A 21,000-nucleotide genomic window follows, 5' to 3' on the forward strand; every position below is an offset into this window, starting at 1 on the left:
TGCATCTGCTTAGATTAGATATGAGAACATCTGGTCTCCCTGTTTATGCCAGGATTGAGCCTGTGATTTTTAAAGTAGGATCTTTCTCTTAAATAGGTGTTGTGTACCTTCTCAAGTCAAAAGTCTCCATGTCCATCAGTCACATGATTTTAGCATGTTACCCCTTGATTTTCACACCATTTCAAATGAAAAACACTGTTTCAAGCAGTGCATCCTTGATAGCTGATTAGTCAGCCAGTACAAACAGCATTAAGATTTTCAGTATGAAAATATTCCTGAGCAGGATATTTTGTCTGTTTGTTCAGATAAGATAAATATGATACAAATATGATTGGAACCTGAAGAAAGTGAAAAGGACAGTAGTGCTTAAGGTCAGTAAAGATAAAACTAAAACTGGTTTGCCTTCTGAAGACAGCTTCTTTGACAATGTAATCTTGTTACTGACAATGCCTACAGAAAAACTGGAAAACTGGGAAACCCCATTTTCAGAAAAAAAATTGGTTAATAACCATGATTTAGTAGGAGGAAATTAAGTATTGTAATTGAAGCAGAATTTCTGTTGCATTTTGCAACACATAATTTCTGAGCCTTATAATGCACATAGAAACGAGGTGTAGAAAACTGCTAGGAAGGACAAAAGCCAGCTCAAATCCTCCAGGTAAATTATTTAACAACAAATGAGAATATGATTAAGTGATGTGATACACGAAACAAAAAAAGTCTTCTTAGGATCAGTAAGAGGTTAGTAAAGGACTAGCTTTCCTTAAGATGGGAAAACTCTAGTAAAATGAGCGCATATGAAACAAATGAAGACACAGAACTTAGTCTCCATGTTCAGCATCACCTAGAATGTCCCCACTGCCTGCCCATAGTCCTGGAGCCATTTAGCAGTGAAACAAAAAATAAAGGTATGTTACCTATACCATCATAAAGGCTGTCAATTTTTCAACAAGAGTTTTTTAAAGAAAAACAAATCAACAGATGCGTGTCATTAGCAAGCAATAGTAATACAGAGGAATTATGAAAATGTTCAAAGAAAACATAGTCTACAGAGCCCTAAAGAACAGCAGAAATAAGGATAGTATTATAATACTAATAATTATCTCAGGAAGAAAAATAAGTAAAACAATCAGAATGATTTTTTTATGACTTTCATTTTTAAAGGAAATTTAAATGCAATATGACTTTACAAATTAAAATTAAAAGTTCAGCTAATTGATAACAACACACTTTTTTAATTCAAGAAGCAGACTAGTTTTCAGTAGGGCATTATTTTCTGTAAAAATTGCCATGTGAATTTCTGATTGTCGGAAGATTGCTGACAAATTTTTGATAACAGCAACTCCCACTGACTTCCCTTAAGGGAAATTTCTCTTTGAAATCTTTTTTCCTGGCATAAAATGATTAATAGCTTTCTTAAGAAATGGTGCCAAATCTATTTAACTGAAAAACAATTTCATGAAGTTACAATAGCAAACACAGGGTGATCTCATCCCATTTTATCTGTTCCACACATCATCCTGCAAATCAGGCAGGGATGATAAGAGGAAAATATCCATATCTTTAACAGGGCACATGTGTATGTCAACAAATGGGAACATATTGATCTGGAAGTAGGATCTATTTAAAATGACATAAAAACTCACAAAGTAGTGTTTTGAGTACTTTATATTTAATTCATTTTGGGAAGAGTTTGCAAGCAGTTTGAAAGCATGTATCGTGTTCCATAATAGAAGTAGAGCTGATCCCACTCTCTTGGGAATACACTTGATGATTTCCAGACCTAGGCTAAAAGGATGCATTATAATTGCAACTTCAGAATTCAGGTTGCTCACATTTCATCTTTCCACCCCTGCTTTTCATTCATGTTAATCTAATTCAGTAAAACTAAAATATACGTTAACCTCCCAATTTTTAGTCCATACCTTTAAAGACTTACAATTCTCTCAGTTTGGGAGAAGATTATTGCACTGGTGCATTTTTTAATTAGGAAGCAGCAGTATTAAAAGCTTGATGATCTCTTCACTGTTCACTGAATGAAGGTATATGTTTAGATCTTTATATGTTTATATAGCATAAATCATTTTACACAGAGTTCTTTGTCAATCTGTTTGTGCAATGACTGACAAAAATCTTGTAGCTTTTCATGATGATGTTTTGACAGCTGTGCATAATATTTAAACAATGAAACTGATTAAATGTCACTTATAGTTTTAAAAGTACTGTGTCTTTACATTTGACAAAAGAGTTTAATGATTCAGGTTCTCTAGATTAATTTAATATTATCTTTCTTAGATGACAAAAGTAACAGAGTTGGAAGCAAGTGAAAAACCTGAAAGTAAAAATACTCTGCAATATCTTGCAGTCTTTGTTATTCTGGGATCTCTGATATGAACAAAAATAAATTTGAAACTTTGGAAATTCTTTAATTTCAACCAGATTATTCTTGTCACAAGAATACACTCTCATTCAAGGCTGAGATCACTGCCAAAACTTACCCAGAACCGTTTTTAAAAATGCAGTTTTTCTATGTTAAAGGCTTCATAGTCAGTATTTCTTGGTGCTCTGTGAAAATTTATTAAGGGAATTCATTTTAAATGAGTACTTTTCTCGTGCCAATATTGAATTTGATACTTCCTATGTAAATAAGACAGGAAAAGATTTTTTTTTTTTTTAACAATCTCTAGATGTTTAAGCACAAATAAAATTCTGCAACCAAGTTTCATGTCTTGATGACCAAAATTCTTGAATATTGGATTTGCATAAAATATTCTTTGGAATGCAAACAAATGAAGCCCTCCAGTGAAAAACTGATCATTTTATACATTGATTACATATCTTTCTCTTAGTGATAAAGTCATAGGCTTTTTTTTTTTTTTTTTTCCTGTTCTTACTTTTAGGCAACTAAAAAGGGGTGCTGAAATACAGAGAAAGTTGGTCTTGGAAAAAAAATGAATTTTTTTAAATTGAAATAGATTACTAAAACAGTCTTGATAAATTAGAATTTCTATTAATTATATACCCAAAATTTTCATGGTGAGCAAACTGATTTTGTTAAATTAAGCATAAATAACCTTTCCCTGATGGGCAAGAATTTTAAAGACTAACTTTTTTTTGTTTTCATTTTCCCCCTTTTTCTTCCTCATAGATCAAATATCTCTAAAATCTGCTCTAGTGGACTTGCATACAAAGCAAATATTGTAATATTAAAAATAATGTAAACATGAATATTTCTTAGGGATATTCCATCTGTTTTAGGAGAGCAGACCACTTCCTTTTGAGCAGGCTAATTTGGGTTATTAAACATCTCTGGCTGTGAGTTCCTGAGAAGCAATAACTGCAGTCTTGGGATCACATTTTCCAGTTGAACAAGGTCTTCCTGGCAAAAAAAACCAGAAATGAACTGCAAAAAACCTAGTAGATCTGTTATTCTTAGTTTTTGGACCCAAAACTACAAAAACACAATGTACTTAAACTCTATAAAACTCTGTAATAGATCATGTTTACCCATTAGCATGGAAACTATTTCTTCATTTATCCAAATGGGTGTTTACAATTCATTCCTGTAGGCAGAAGCAGTAGCTATAACTCCCATAGACCTTAAATAATTATATTTGTTGCTCACTTTTAACTACATCATCTATCTTTTTCCTCTTGACTTACCTGCAGGGTTTTTGCCCTTTACAATATACAGTTCCCATGCTTTCAATATGCAGCTATATATCACCATGAGAATAAATAAATATATAAGAGTCCTGCTGAGAGTTTCCTCACAGGTTTTAATGGAATTTCCTTGGATTTTAAAACTTCATCCTGATTTAGATAAATTTCTGTGGCTGTTTGTGGTCACGAGTACCATGACAGCACTTCTCTAAAAAAAATATAGAGATTGATGTAAGGTAAAGTGGTAAAGATTAAAGAGTAGTGTTTGGGAGTTTTCTGGGTATGGAATTACATCCAGTAAATCTGTCCTTTATTTGCTTCTGATCATTTCACTAACATTTTGATTCCCATTTCAAAGCTACTATAATCACCAGTAAAGGTTATCTGTGCTATTGTTCTTGAAACACTTTTTGAGAAGAATTTGTATTTTCTGGTACATATTGGTATTTATTTTTGTTGTCTTCCCTGTGCCTCTAAGTTCCTCGAAGTGAGCAGACCCCTCAAATGCTTGAGGCTGTTTTCTGCCATGTGCCTTTAGCAGGCTATCCTCAATATTATTCCTATTTTACATGGGGGATCTGGTCAAATGGAAAAATACTCACTGTTCTTTGCAAGTAGGGCTTATACATCTGCCTGTGTCTTTTTGGCTTCTGCTTCTTTCTGTTAGTTTACTTGCATGACTCAACTGGAAGACCATGTATAGAAGTATCAAGTAAAATATGTCATAAAACATCACTCATAAAGATGTAAAAAAGTTGTATTTGAAAAGCAAATGACCTAGATGCACCTCTATATCTGAGGTCATCCAGCAGAGAATTCAGAATTCCTCAAAGTGCACATGTAACTAGCAATCCAAAGAGAAAACTGAATCTAGCAATGATTTCTTTAGAAGTATATATAGTAAAAAGACTTCTCAGACCATCCTTTCTTCTTCAAACCCTCTCTTCTATACCACACTGAAATATGTAGCTGATAGATTTTCTAGTGATTTCTCTATCTTGCACTTTGTTTACTCTTTCCTTGAATTAAAAGGGACCAAAATAAAACCTAATAGCAATTTGGACATTGTTGCATGGATTTAAAATGTTATATTACCAGAGGAGATATTGTTGTAATCTATTGTTAAAATATATACTATGTAAGATCACATACAGATGTTTAATTCTGAGTTATTCTACATTTCCATTTAGAAATCATTAATCTGTAAATTAATTGTGTTGAAAATTATCTTTCATAATCATAAACTTCTCAAACCCAGAATGACTGAGAACATCTTTATTACAGGCTCAGAATTTCATAGTAAAATACCAGTGCATAAAAAGATAAATTCTATTTTCACAAGCTCTAAGGAGAATACAGGTGATTGACTTTCTATCCTTCAGTCAATGGCTTATTGACAATTTTAGGTCCAGATGACAAAACAAAGAACAGAAATCAATGGCAGTGGAGAAAGGATCAGATCAATAGCTGAATTTCTCATTAATGGAGCAACTGTCTGTTTTACTCACTTTGACAGAAAAAGACAACAGCCTCACAGACTTTCAGACTCAGAATGGAGGGCAGAGGTCAAATATGCATAACGAATGTAGGTGTGAAATTTCTTTAGACCAAAAAACACTTGCATCTGTAAAATTAATTTTTAAATAGATATATGATCCCTGGAGTAAAGTCCAACAGAAATAATAAGAAATTATTGTTAAACACTTGCTGTTAGGGTCTATAAACCTATTTTCACAGACAGTGCTGCTGTACACTTATACAGAGCAGAAGTATGTTCATAAATTTATAATTTTTCAAAATTAAATAATTTTGTGGGTGGGTGAGGTCAGTTGTATTAGTCACTTAAGTAAAAAATGGAACACAGTTTTCAGACTTCCCTTTGTGCTTTTCAGAAAAAAGACATTGATTGAACAATCTTTATGCTACATTATTTTCTGATCTTCAGTTAAAATTAATAAATGGGGGAAGTTACTGATAAGGATGGGGAAATATATAGAGGAATAAAATAAATAAATTAATAAATGAATACAAATGTCTATTCAGACATTTCAGATCAATGATTTTAATTTCTGATTTCTACCCTACTCTTCTGATTATTCTTGTGACTTGTACATCATCTTTTGAGTTTTTTTTAGTAAGAGCCTATTGTGAAAATCCAATTCAGTAGAAGTATGCTGATAAATTTTTTTGTGTAATACATGTGTTGCACCAGTGCTTCTCAAGTAGCTATTCACAAGTTAAAAAAAGAAGAAAAAAGGAAAGTAACAAAAACCTAAATCAAATCTATAAACTTTTCCTTCATCAAAATAAGTATTTTCTGTGAGAAGAATAAAGTAGAAAGCAAGTACTATGAATCCCCAAAGCTATTTAAGCTCATAAATCAGAGCTCATAAAAACAGTAACAGTCACTAATTAAACTTTCCCATTTATGAGAAGCAGTTTAAATATGCACTTGAATAATGTTTTATTTAAAAATAAATGTTATTGATGGTCACATATAAATGGTTATAAAGGATTATATATGATTTCTTGAGTGGTCAGCAGGTTACTGTAAATTGCTATAGAGTTCAATGGATCAACAGATTAACTGTAAAACCTTCTACTTGTATGCCTATAATTATCTGTAATACATGGTACTTAAACCTACCATGCTTATGATAGTTATGAAAATTTTATATTCTATTTATATATACAATGCTTTCTGAGGTATGATAGTGCTCTGCAGCAAGAAGATTGATCTATATCAGAGCAGAGTCAGAGGAATCTAAGATTTCTTGTCCTCAAATCAACTTCTCATAACACTCCAGAAAAAGCCTATGTGTTTCTTTTTTAAAATACAAAAGTATGAAACTGCAAGTAACATAATGCAGAAGTCCAACCCATCTATTTTTATACATCATACATAGTCTTTCTCTTGGATATACAAGCAAAAAATAGCAGCAAATCAACTAAATCCGCAAAGAGAGAAAATGGCCAATGAGTGAAAAGATGTTTCCAAACATATACTTCCATGCCACTGCAACAATGGAACAAGACTCATTCTGCCTAAAGAGACCAGTTCATCTGATTAAACAAGAGTATTGTGGACTATTCTTCTGGTCTTATTGATGACTGTTCTTCATTGAGAAATATAATGGTTATGAAAGAACAAGTGGTAATGAAAGGAAAAATACTTGAGCTCTGTGAACTTCTTGGATGTTCAAGTCCTGTCAGAACATAACTGACCTGTTAGATATGAACAACCTGTGTTTTAAAACAATGATCAAGCTGCATTCTGCACAAGCAGGAAAGAGAGCAATAATAGAACATAGGAATGCTAAATTTAAATAATAATTACCTCTTCCTTCAAAAGCTATTCTTCAGTAATTAGAATAAGAAAATCTTAGTACATGTTTTATTGTATGTTAATCAGTTCTTACTGAATTTTGAAACACTAAGACCTTTAGGAAGCCCAGAATCTCTAGTGCCAGGTGAATCCAGCCTTCTTGTTTTGACTTTGAGCCTTTGTCTCAGGCACTGCATTTATAGATGGAAGCTTTTAGGTGGCTGTGTTTTCAGAGTTTTCTATTCATGATGCTAGCTTTTTGCAAATAATTTTACTAAATATTAATTTTGCACCTTCATGCATTATGTAGGAAAATCTGGACAATTTATTCCTCAGGACATTTAAAAGTTAGTCATTTAAGTGCTCCTTGTGTCTAATTCTTGTTTGTCACTGTGTTGTTATCGAGATGTGTAAAAAAAGACAGCATGACCTCACTTGCCAGCTTCTCAAACATGCACAGGAATAATTGATCTTTAGTTTAACTCTGACCATGCTTCTACATGTTATCAGAGAACAAGATCATTTTTGGTTTTATTTTATCAATGATTGAGGACTGAAATGGCAGTTTTTTGAATTTATCTATGCTTATGTTTCTAGAACTTTCAAAATTAATGAACACTGGGCATCAATATCTATAATCTAGAGAATTTATAAAGTCACATACTCTATGACTTTACCTGTTTTGCTGAGGAGATTTGGCAAAAATGTCTAAATCCTTAATTACCAGTGTACCAGATAGACAGAGCACAGAAGGGATTTTCACATTAATAAGATAAGGACTATTTCATTTGTTCACAATTAAAAAAAAATGATTACTCCTGAAATCCATTAGTAAAGCAAGTAATTATCTGAACACATGTTAGTTCTCAAAATTAGGATTAATGCATGACTTTTCTAAACTTATACATATAACTTATATTTTTCAAAGTAGGAAATAACTGCATCTTAATCTAAAGTGTAGGTTCCACACAAGAAGCATAATGTCATTCATTAATGTCCTTAAAAACACATATTCTAATCACTTTGACTTAATTTTTAAATGTCAATAAATCTGTTCCACAGCCATCTGCTAATAAATTAATTCTGTTTAAAAAGTTCCAGATGTTGGGGCAGCCTACTATATTCTAGTGGATTTTAGGAATTACATAAAATTTCATAAGTAAGTACCAGTCTCATTTGTGGATCTCAGAAAGCTAATTAGTGTCTTCCTGTTATTGATGGGAATACTGTGAGCCCTAATTCAGAGAAGTATATATATGCAGCCTTGCTGGCCAGAGGAAAGCATAAGGGAAATAAATCCTTAGCATTAAGGTTAAAAACCCTGGTATTAGTAAAACAAAGACTATGGCCTGAGATAGTGAGAGAAAAAGGCCACAATTTTCACAGGATTTGTCAAGGAGTTTTTCAAACATTTGAGTCATAGGGTTTATTTTGCCATTTTTATTTTTGGAGGACAAAGGGGAGACACCCAGCAGAGAATTCTTCCAGAATTCTCTGCTGAGTGTATTCAACTGTTAATCAAAGAAACTGAAAGTGGACTTTCTACCAATACCCTTGGCATTTGGAGCAACCTATTGGTCTCAATGAAAAGCCAGTAATGTCGGCACTTTGTAATTATGATCTACAAATCTAAAGATGAATTTTTTATTAATTTGAAAATATTACAAGATATTATAAATGCATTATTTGATATTTTGAATTCTCTTCAGGCTGTTTGATACTATTGTATGGATACCTACATTAATAATAGATTTTCTATAATTCAGTACTTTAGCTCCTATTTTTTTTTTCTGATTCAGAATTCAGCAGAATTAAGCAGTCTGTATTAAGAGGTATTCCATATCTGAAGTAGGGTGCTAGAAACGTGATTTTGCTTGAACTCCAGTAAAAAAGAGATGCTAGGAGAAATGCTAGTGACTCTCCTTTAGTTCCCAATAATACATTCCAGCACCAAATGAATCTCTCAGATGCAAACGACAACAAAATTCAGGTCCATGTTCAGGGCTCTGAGAGAAGTGTTTTAGCAACCCTAATGTTCAACAAAAATGGAGACATCAATTGCATTGCTCCTTAAACCTGCTTCCATCAGGATTCATTTTATCTAAAACATCTGTTTTAGAAGACAGACCTGACAGATGACCTATGTGCTACCTTTGCCATTTTGGAATCACAGAATCACATATATTAGATTCAGATTACAATAAAAAAGAAATAACATTTGTACTGAATTTTGAAACTGAACTAATAGAGGAAAAAAAAACTGCCAAAGTTTTAATAATTTATGATTTTCCTACATACAGGAACTGAGTACTGCAAACAGACACTGAATATCCCAAGTCCTCACTGGCTATAGCAGGAACTATTATGTTCTGTAATCTTTTGTGAAACATTTCTGTTTCCATAAACAGAGCTTGAGACCTTGGGTCACTTTGTGCTGTTGCCAAACTTAGTGGGTATGACTGAAACTGCTTCAAAATAAAACAAAACAAAACAAAACAAAACAAAACAAAACAAAACAAAAAACCAAACAAAACCAAAACCAAACTAGAATTTAGTAAATATATTTTAAATCACTATTTACTACCACCTGCAGTCATAGCAGGATTGTTGTATGTGTGAGATAGTGAAACAAATTATACTGAAGCTAAAATAGAATTTTTACTCACTCTCCAGGCAGAATTGTAAAAAAAAATTTAATAGCTGTATGATTTCTGGTCCTGACTATAAATGTTTCTTTTCCCCATTTGAGAGCTCTTGATCATTTCTGCAGCAGATTACCTCCATACCAAGTTCACAAGGCAAATTCCAGTTTTTTAATGAAAAGTACCTTGCTATTATGGCACTTTTCAGACAAAAAAATCTTCTGCAGTCTCTACAACTAATGAAGTAAGGAAAATTCCTGGCCTGAAAGGTTTGCCATACAAAGCACTAATCCAGAATTTTATTTTTTTTTCATAATTAGTGGCTAGTCTACATCTCAAGGCTTTAGAGAAGACAATGACTGAGATGACAAGTGACAGAGACATGTAATTCACATTGGACTTTAAGATACTCTTTGGTATTCTCTTTTTTATTTTCAGTTGGAGAAGACAGATTCTGGATGACATGGAAAATATGGGACTTTAGAAGGAATTTAAGTGGCAAATGAATGAGCACAGGTGGGAGCATTGGTTTTAGGCTGAGGCTGACACAGAGCATATGTGCAAATGCATAACAGGGTAGAAAGGCAGATGCAATGAGCTGCAGATGATCAAAGGCAGCAGAGAGAACCTTAAACTTTTTGATACATTCATGTATTTTGAGCAGTAGTCAAAGTTAATATTCTCTTATTTTCTACTCATAACTTGAAAAAGTCATTAGTATTTGGAACAGACCCATTCAAGCTTCACTAGGATTAAAAAGCATAGTTATTTTCTACAATTATGACTCACAGTTAAAAACTAGCTGTCCTTAACAATAAAGTTATCTAAAATTTTTGGCATATCAAATTACCCTGGAAAAGCCTGTCTATTTAGGAGCTCTGAGCTAGAATGGATTGCTTCAGTCCCCATAGTAGCATTTTTCAGTAGTTGAAATTGTTCCAGAGGGATATTTTTATTCCTCTGGAAGAGGAATAATTTTTAGAGTCCAGTTCTCTGAAGGAAAATTTGAAAGTTGGATAAAGAATTATGGCTGGTGTACTATGGAAGGATCTTCAAGACTTTACACTTAATTCCCTCTAGTGTGTAGTTTCAAACCAATCAAATTTGGGGAATTTTGTTAGGAAGACTGGGGGAAAGTTGTGAAGAAAAAGAAAAACAAAAATGTAAATTATAATAAGTTGAGAAAATTTTCTTTTAGCCTTAAAGCAGTAGATTGTTACTGGATTTAGTTCTAACATGGAAAATGGTTGTTCAAACATGTATAATGGCTGAGTCATGGAACGGGGCAATTGTCTAAATTGTTTTACCTCAGGCCATGGAATCACACAGGGGAAAAAAACCTGTGGAGATTGTCTAGTCCAATCCATCACTTAAAGCGGGGTCAGGCAGAGCACCTTACCTTACCAGAGCTCTGCTCTGTCCAGTTGAGTTTTGACTACCCAAAGTGTAAAATATTTTTGATCCTCCCCAGACCCTCTGGAAAACTTGTTTCTATGTTCAGTCACCTTCACAATGAAATGTGCTGTACAATTAACTACACTACTGATTGCAGTGGTGCTGATACTGGACAATGTCTGTTTGGTCTTGTTGTGGACGTGCACACGCTTCTATTCATCCACAGTGAGCAACACAACAAAAGGACTCCTGTATGTGTTATGCCATATTTCTACTGATATTTCTGAGCTAAACTAGAAAGAAAAAGGCTGATGTATAAAACCTCATCAATATCACTGTTCTCAAAGGAGAGCATTTTCATCCATAGATGTTGGAAGGGGTTTTAATTTTTTTTTTTTTTTCAGAAAATGCTATCTTGATTTACTGTATCTCTCTTGCTCAATGTGACAGAATATAATACCAAGAGAAGTCAGGGAATACAGGCTTTTCATGCACAATTCCAGTTGAGAAGTTGATCCAGAGATGCAATATAAAACACACCTATTGCCTACCTATTCCTACTGCTCATACCCCTGCAAAGGTTACAGCAGTGGAAGAGTAGGGTGAGTTTTGCACTTTCTGGAGGAGTGGGAAGAAGGAGTAGAGCAACTTGTGTCCCTTCAAGTATAGCAGCGGTGGTGCAGTCAGGAGTGTTTGTTTTCTAGAAAGGTTAATGCAAGGAGAATTTTTTCTCACAAATTTTTGAAAGGATTGAAGAGATGATATTTCAATAAAAGTAAAATGAGTTCAGGCAAGATTGTGATGTGCCATGTTTTGAATGTGTTATAGTCTCCCCAAACACTGGAGTTCATTCACCAAGTGAATTTCTTCTCTAAGATGTATCCTGATCTCCTGACTTGATGAGATTTTTCAAAATTTAGCACCCATGTAATAGAATTTGTTACCAATAAATCTTGTTATAATGGACAGTGAAAGCTAGAAGAACAAAGGAACCAGAGTGTACTTCAACTTTTTTCCCCACAGGACTCTTCAACTGTTTGACTGTAAGAGGTATTTTGTAAGAAAAAGTAGTTGGTTTTAAGAGGTGTATTTATAAGAGAAAACAAATACAATTAACAAAACAAATAAAAGTATATGAAAGCTCATATTACTCATTGTAATTTTGATTGAAAAATCCACCTCTAGATGTCATTTTCATAGATATATTATGTCATTTTTGTACTTAAGTATGCATGTGGATTACCTGAGAAAGGTAGAAGATTCTTGCTAGGCATGGACATTGGAAAGGGTTCTGCAGCTTTGTGAAGGAATTGCAGCATTAGAGTTGCTTCACTCTTATCTGACTCCAGAGAAGGTGTGGGATGTGTCTACTCCATTCTGTCCTTCACCTTTTCTTCCTTTTTTCAACTTCCAATATTCATTGAAACTCTTATGACTTGATGAAGATGAACACCGATTTTAAACACTTGCTTTTCCTCTTTAAACTTTTTTTGCTTCTGAGTGATTCTTATGTAGGCTATACAAGGACAGTATAAATATCTGATGCCTGTACAAGATTAATGTCTACCAGTTTAGTGTTATGTAGAAAATACTACTAATAAAAATCTGATTTATTATTTTTTTTTCCTAGTTGTTCCTCTAAATTGGAATTTTTTGATGTGACCTCCCTTTTTCTCTTAATAAATTTTCACAGATGGTGACTGTTGTTCATCATAGTGCCCCTCTTAATTTTCAGAGGGAGAAAATCCATATGACTAACAGTGACAAAGCTTAATGGGCTTACCATACCCAGAAATGTATTCTCTTTGATTACAGGTGTGTAGGATGGGCATACATTTTTTAGATATAGTCAATATTTTCCCTAATTTAAGTTCCTCAAAATAATTGAATGTTGAGTAGCCAGATAACAGAACTCTGCAATTCCCCCAGGTAATCAAGCACAGAGTACCCAGTTTTTCACATTTCAATAATGCCACAGTCATGCAGAGAAGTTCTTGCATACAGTATCTCAAAATATATCAACACTTGAAAGAATCTGCTTGTTGTACTACACTAAAAATCATCCCTCAGAGATAAAGTTTAAGACTATCAAACTGCACAAATTCTAAATAAAATAGTGTAGTCCAGAACTGCTCTTTGGTCTGGTAAATTTTCTAAGCAGCATAGCCAAGTCAGGAAAATCTTTAAATGCAGGCCAAACTTAATGTACTTTTCTGACTGATTGTCCTACAGATTGCAGTTTTTTTCATTTCTTTGATATCTGTGATATTTTTGGACTGTGACATGTCAAAAATGTTATTCCTGTCTTTAGCAAAGGGATCCCAGATGCAATTTCTTCCTCTCACCTCCTTTGCTTTCAGTTAATGTAGTTGTATTTTGAGTGGATAGCAACAAAAAAAATTATGTGGGAAACCTGGCTTGGAAATCTAAACATGTATATGTATATATATGTATATGTGGAAAAGGGTATGCAAAGGACATCTTTAAAGTAACTAACTTAGAAAATAAACATGCTAATAAATATTTCTGATTAAATGAATATAGCTGTGGGACTTCAGTAAGTATATTTGCATAGACTTTGTTTGAAAGTTGAAATAGTACAAGACTCAGATTTGTAAGTGTTTATGTTTTAGATTAATCTTTAATGTAGACTGTGAATAACATGATCATTCACATGCTTTAGTGGTATGCTGAATGCAAGTGGGAGAAATCTCTTTCACTTAAGGAATGTTTCAAGGACTGGGAGAATACCCTGGTCCACTATCATCTACAGAATCTATATTTTTACCCAAGACTTTTGCACCTCAGAACAGAAAACTTCACTGAGCTTGTAATAGGCTTTCAAAGATTTAGAAATCTTTATGTAGCAGGAATGACAAGAATAAAAACTTGTATTCTACAATTAGGAGTTTGTCATTAATCATTTTTATGAGATATAACAAAGTAACATGAATGTCAAACAAAAACATCATCACAAGTAATAAAAAAGCGTAACTGTGACCTTAAGTGGAATTAATCGGCCATTAAGTAACAGCATAAAAATTCAAAGTAGCCAAGGAGTTCATTGTTAGGGCAGTATGCATCTGAATATTTTATACAAAACAACAAAGTAAAACAGTGCAAAATTCACATTATTGGAAAATAGTCTAGTAAAGCATTATTTTAAAATAATCTATAAAGCAAATTTTCACAGTGGTAGCATAACCTAACTGGAAGGCAATGAAATAATACAATAATTTTTAGCTGTCTCTTACCAATCAAATAGGACATGTCCAGATTAAATTAAAGGATGGGGGTGACTCCTTGGTTGTAGATGGAGGCATGTTTGGTAAGGAATATCAGTTGTCCAAGAGATAGGTCCTCTAGGATGTCAGATATTAGGTGTGCCAAAGTAGGCCAGAAGAATAAGACAGGACAACCCCACAAATAAAGTATTTTGTGTTTTTTTTTTCCTCCAACTACCTTCAGGCATTAAACAGGCTTATTTGTTAATTTATCCTTCAAACAAAGTATCTGCTCTGCATTTTGTTGGGTCTCTGTAATGCTTACATTCCAGAGCAGAGGCATTAAGAAACAGAGGTTGTAGAACTTCTGTTTCCTGAATTCTGAATGGACTTGAAAGGAAAGCAGTGGCTGAAATCATCCCACTTAGCCTATGTTATTCCTATGTCTATGTCAGAAAACCAACCACCTCAGATTGTCTCTCTGTGTGTATTTATACTGGAGGTGTGCGGACACTTCTAGAGTTTCTACCTTATTTAGATAATTTACTTCCCTGAGAATAGATGAAGCCCTAGCTCCTGACTTGGTTACAGCAACCATGTGCCTGAGGTTATGCAATTAGCTGCTTAAATGCTTAAAATGCTTAAAAAGACTGGAGTGTTTCACCTTGGTGATGTCTACGTCCTGTTTTATCAATCTTTTGCTTGGAGTATGATGAAATGTTACAAAAACAATTAAGCAATAGGAGGCATTTTAAAGCAATTGCACCAATGATCACAGGGCTGTGTGGGTCAGACTAGAAAAATGGAGAAACATATAAAGAGCTTTTAATTAGATTTCATTTAATGTTGGCTATTTTATTTTATTTTATTTTGTCTTGTTTGGATTGCAATACTAAGAATCTAGGCAAATTTTGCGTAGGATGTGTTACCCTTGATCCTGTGTGTGTGCATCTGTTATTATACAGTCCTTCAGTATCTGATGTTATGTCATTCATTTCTTCCTTTTTATGAAAGATGATGTTCATTCAATCACTGTGTTGACAATATAATGTGCTTCTGCATTGAATTTGTCTTCAAGGTTTAGGTTTTCCACCCAAATTTCATGCAGAGGTTGGCAAACAGAGACAGTCAAGGCAGGAACCTGGAGGATGATCATGTTGTTTAGGTTGCTGAATGTTACCTGGGGGGTTGAATTCTGTATTATTCATGCTGTGGGAAAACATGCTGAATTTATATAGTGCTTTTGCAATTTGAATGAATTACTGTAAACTTCTAAGCCATAAAATAGTAGAAAATAAATAGATAAAGTTATAAAGCACAGTAATTCATGGGATTCATGGGATTTTTCTTTCTCTTTTGCGACTTGTCTATGTACAAGGCAGACATGTACCCTAGCCCAAAGAGATTAACCCTTCAATCCATAGATTAGCAATCTGACAGGTTTTTTTCAAATCCAACATTCATGCCACTCCTGACCATTATCCAGCTCCTGATCCTGTACGTATTTGTCACCACTGCAGCTGGTCTGTAGCTGCCAAATAAATTTGGTCATATCAGACCTCCAAACTCAACTAGCCTAGAAGTAAAACAAGTCCTCGGATGCGGCAGGGACAGGTTGGATTCAAATCCAAACAGGGATTTCACCCAATCACATTCCATCCTAAACTGCAGATATCTCACTGGTCAAAGAGCTGGGTGGTGTTAAAACCAAACCAGTCAGCGATTAATCAGTGATATTAACCCAGGAGAACCTAACCCCCTATGCAAAGAGAGTCCAAACAACAAAACTCACTGTTGTTGCATGGATTGCTGAGAGTTTGTGTTGTCCTTGTCTCCAACCCTCCAGCCCCACGTAACACGTATTTCCTCATACTTAATTTGGTTTTATAATGTTAACTTCTATGAAAACGAGCATTTTGAATTAAAGAAAATAATAAAAAAGCAAAAGAGATTTTACCAAATATTTTTAGATAGTGAATGCATTCAAAGAAATCACTTGTTGAAATCAGAGGGGTTTTTTCCCTGTATTAATTTAATTTTTATGAATCAGTTATGGAAACAACTGGGTTCAAGGGGTCTAAAGAAATGCATGAAATATACCACCTATTATACTTTAGATATAATTCAAAGCATTCAAAATTTTATTAAATTTATCATCAAACTAACATGTTCAGAAAATTGTAGGGCCTTATTGAAAGAAATAATGTTTGGACTAACATCCTTAAAGTAAAATTAGTAATAATGCAATATTCTGGTTCAGAGACATAATTTGTTGAAATTTTTTTGAAAATAAATATTCTGACTGTAGAAAAATGTAAATGACCTTTAAGATTAAAAAATATACACACCAAAGTAATACATGAATCTATAAATATTTCTTTTTTTTAAGAATCGTGTTGAAATATTGAATCCATTATTTTTATTCATTAAGAATAGTGTGAGAAAACAGCAGGAAATTGTCAGAAATGTCATTCAACTCTTAGATATATTTTTCAACCTCTAGAATATGAATTAGAGGAAAACAGAAAGTGTAATTATTACAAGACTCCTTTACAGACATTTTGAATACTCTTGTTTCAAATGAACTGCAATACAAAGTTGCCATACAGTGTGCCCCTTTCTATTATATTTAGCAAAATGGATTTCTTGCTGTGATAAGTGATGCAATTGTAAATTTCAACAGAAAAGTGATTCTGATAAACACTGGGTAGCATTTTTATTTAAATAATGATGAAGTTATTCAACAACTATTATAAGTGGTCTGAAATGTGACGCTATAGTCAAAAACAACTGTGTAAAGTTGTTGTTATCGCTTAACATTGGAATTTTTGTCCTTGGGAAGATGTCCTGGGATCTGACTTTATCAACAAATTAAGAGTATCAACGAAATAGCACTTCAACATAAGGAATGATATGTCAGGCTTTTTCACAATACTGTCAAGATTGAAACAATCCTTCAAATCACCTAAAATTGAAGGAATATTTTAGGCTGTATTTCCTAATTCATATAATATAAAGCTGGGTATTGTAAATAAGAGAAACAAGCTCATATATCCAGAGAAATCTATGCTGTCCTATACAAGTTTTGAGCCCTATCATGTCTATCCAACAGGTACTGAACAAATAACAGAGATCTCTGCTCTAGAATAGATGAATAAATACTCTGATGTAAATTACCTATCAACATTTCTTTGACCAGTTAATAATGAGATGGCAAAACAGGTCTTTCTTAACTTAGTTAGTACTAAGTCCCTGACTCAGGCCTTCATGTGGAAAGCAGGATAAGTAACTTTTCATAAAAGACAAGTTATTCACTATGTGTAAATATAGTTTGTGAAAAAATATTGGAGAATTATGGTCCTGGCATGAATATAATGTTTGAAATTTGAACTTTCAAACCTCCTGGTTTGGAGTTCTGTTACTCTGTGATAACTAGAACTCCCTGGTAGTGTTTCATGCACCTATACTGAAGATATCAGTGAGAATCTTTATGTCTACATTAAATTTATTTTTTTGTCTGAGAGTACCAACACAGAGATGAGGAGACTGGAAAGATTTCAAATTTTGAGTTTTATATGTCATAATTTAAAGTTTCTAAAAGAGCAGACTTTTCTATTTTTTCCTCTGCAAACTTCAATTATGAGTAAACTTAAGAAAAAAATGATATTGCATTAGGTCATATACTATAGTGGAAAACTGTGAAGATCCTAGAATTAACAGGAAAATATTACAGTAAATAAACCTGTTCTGCTTTTACTGGGATATAATTAATTTTCATTTTAGCAGACTGTATTTGTGCTATGTTTTAGACTTGTGACTCAACAGAGTTGATAAGTCATCCATGTTTTAGCTATTGCTGAACAGTGCAGTGCAGCAAGAAGTGTTGAGGAGAGAAATTTTCCATGGCTTCCTGGTGTTTAGGGGCAATTTGGACTCCAGGAGTTTTCTTGGGTTTAGTTTTGGTGATGGTTGTTGTGGGTTTGTGTTTTGGTTCTGTGATTATCCTAAAAGAAATACTTTTATCTCAATCTAGTTTTGAACTTCCAATTCTTGTCTGCATCCAGCTGAGAGGGAGGTGACATTGAGCAAGTGATTATGTGGTTCTTAGCTGCCTACTAGGACTAAACCACAACAACCCTTTACTTGCAAAATAAAATAACAAATAACTGAGATGATCACAGAATAAACATTTTTATATTGCTGCAAAGCAGAATATTTACAGATCTGTTTCTAGATATTAATATTTTTAAGTTTTTCTATAATATTTTAATATTATAAAATAGAAAAAATACCTTGCTTTTTTACTTGTCATTGATTGTAGGAAGAAAAAATAGTCAAAATTCTATTCTCCTGACAGAAGAAATTATTGTATTATTCTATCCCAAAATAACTTTAATAATATTCAGGTGGAAAAGCACATCACACATTTTTACTCATTTGTTTCATAATAAAGCACAGCACATCTAATTTGACCAGTCACTGTGGTTTACGTGAGTGTTAGCTAGAAGATTTCCCCATCACATACCAATCTGACAGAAAGATCTGAATTAAAATATGAAAATGCCAGATCCAGGGCACTGTAGCACATTATAAATTCAGAATTGTAAACTGACACCGAGTACTCATTTTCTAGTCTTAGTGTAAATGCAATTGTTAGCAAACACATAATACAGAAATAAAACAAACTCCAAAAGAATCATTACCAAAAAACTCTCAGGGTCCAATAAGAGAATATTTATTAAAATATTTCAGTTTCAATGTTTAAAATTTAAAAAATATAGTGTAAGTGGGATATAATTTGGTTAATTATTTTTTGATAAATTTCATGTTCTGGTCTTACAGCAGTTATTTAATAGTAAGTGACATTCATTTGCTGTTGATAGAGAAACAGGCCATGATTAGAAAGTTATGGTTTTGGAAGCTGCAGTAAATCTCATGCTGAAGATTTTACATAATTTTTTGATTCTTTACTGGAAAAGTCCTTGTGGAAAAATTCATTATTACTGTTACAGTGGAAAAATGCAGACAGAATACAAGCTGCCCAGATAAACTTGTAAAAAATATCTGTTTGTATATCCAACTGCCTAACAGGTAGGTACATGCTGCTACATTGTTGGCAACAAAGGAAACTGGAGTAATAAAATTAAAGCAAAAGTCGACTAAACAAGTTCTTTATTGGCAGTATGGAGATGAACCTCTTTAATGTTTTTTTTTTTTTTTCACCATAAACCATTTAAATAAAACAAGAAAAATAAATTAGAATTAATTTAGCTATTTCACTGCATCTGCAAATGTCTGACGAGTAAGGATTTGAGGTTTTAAAAAATCAAGGAATAAATAAAAAGTAAATTTTTGAAATATCATAATTATCAACTGGGACAAATCAGCAAGCAATGTCATTACATTGACTTTACATTGACTTTTTGAAATGCTTGTGTGAAAACTTGGTGCTATACAAGCATTTTACAGTTATAAAATTGGCAGGTATGTGACTCATGAGATGAAATCTATGATCTATTTCACAAGAGAGGTCAATTGATACAGTGCTAAATTTTGACCTTACATCTAAGAATCAAAACATTTGATTATAAACTTTTTAACATGAAAATGTTGTTTAATCAATAAAAAAATTCTGTGCAGAGATAGGAAATAAATAACACTGTTTTCGCTGGAGTGTGCCTTAACTAAGAAAAACTATAATTATAAATTTAGTAAGACCATAGAATATTATCATGAATCAAATATGCATTTCCAGTTAAAGATTTATGGTGCATTTAAAAAGATAGGCTATATTACACTAGGACTTTTAAAAATATAGTGTAGATTATATTAAATGAATAAATATAAAATAATTTAAAAATTCTCAAAGCATCTTGCAGAGATTAGTGAAAGCACTTTCATCCATTTTTGCAATAAATGAGAAAACAAAGTAGCATTTCTTTCTTTACAATCTAAATATACATAGATGTAAAAACTGATATCTCTAAAACCACTTTTGAATGGAGTCCTATTATTTTATTTTATAGTTTTAACTACAAAGAAGTGGATCTTATAGGGAGTATGGAGGAGTTAAAATGGTTTGAATAATGGTTGTTCACAACATTCTTCAGAAAGATGTTTATGTGACACAAATAACAAGATATTATGCCAGTTCTAAGTCATTCATAAAAAGTAATATTACACTTGAAAGAATAATATAAAAACGTCAATTGCCCTTCCTCAGATATGCAATAAAGTTGTGGTGAGTCAAAACCAAAGATGCATTGTTCATCATGAAAATGGAGATTATTGGATTGTTGGACAGTTAATGACATACATTGATGAATTCTAATGGAAGTTAATCCTCTCAAAAACAAATTTAGGGAAGCAATAAATAAGTTTAAGTAATAATCAAGTAAAATATCTTTTAATTACAGTGGAAGGCAGTTATCCATTGTGAGAGAATAAAAAAGAGATTAAAAATCACGGAAATAACAAACTACTAATGTAACTGTATCTGACACAGATTAATACAACTCACTATTCCCAAATACAGAATATATATCTAAAAAATATGAAAGCAAGTTATTAATATCTCACATGGTTAAATTAGGTCCATAGTTTCAATTACAAGATATTGTTCACAAGTGTGTAATTGGATTACCTCTTAAAATAGCCAAGCCTAAGTAAGTCAGATGTGAGAAAAAACTCAGTTCAGGCATGATAGATAAAGCAGTGTGCACATTTATTTAATATCTAAAAGCCCTGAAGA

Source organism: Lonchura striata, chromosome 3 (assembly GCF_046129695.1).
Source record: "Lonchura striata isolate bLonStr1 chromosome 3, bLonStr1.mat, whole genome shotgun sequence".
NCBI lineage: Eukaryota > Metazoa > Chordata > Aves > Passeriformes > Estrildidae > Lonchura > Lonchura striata.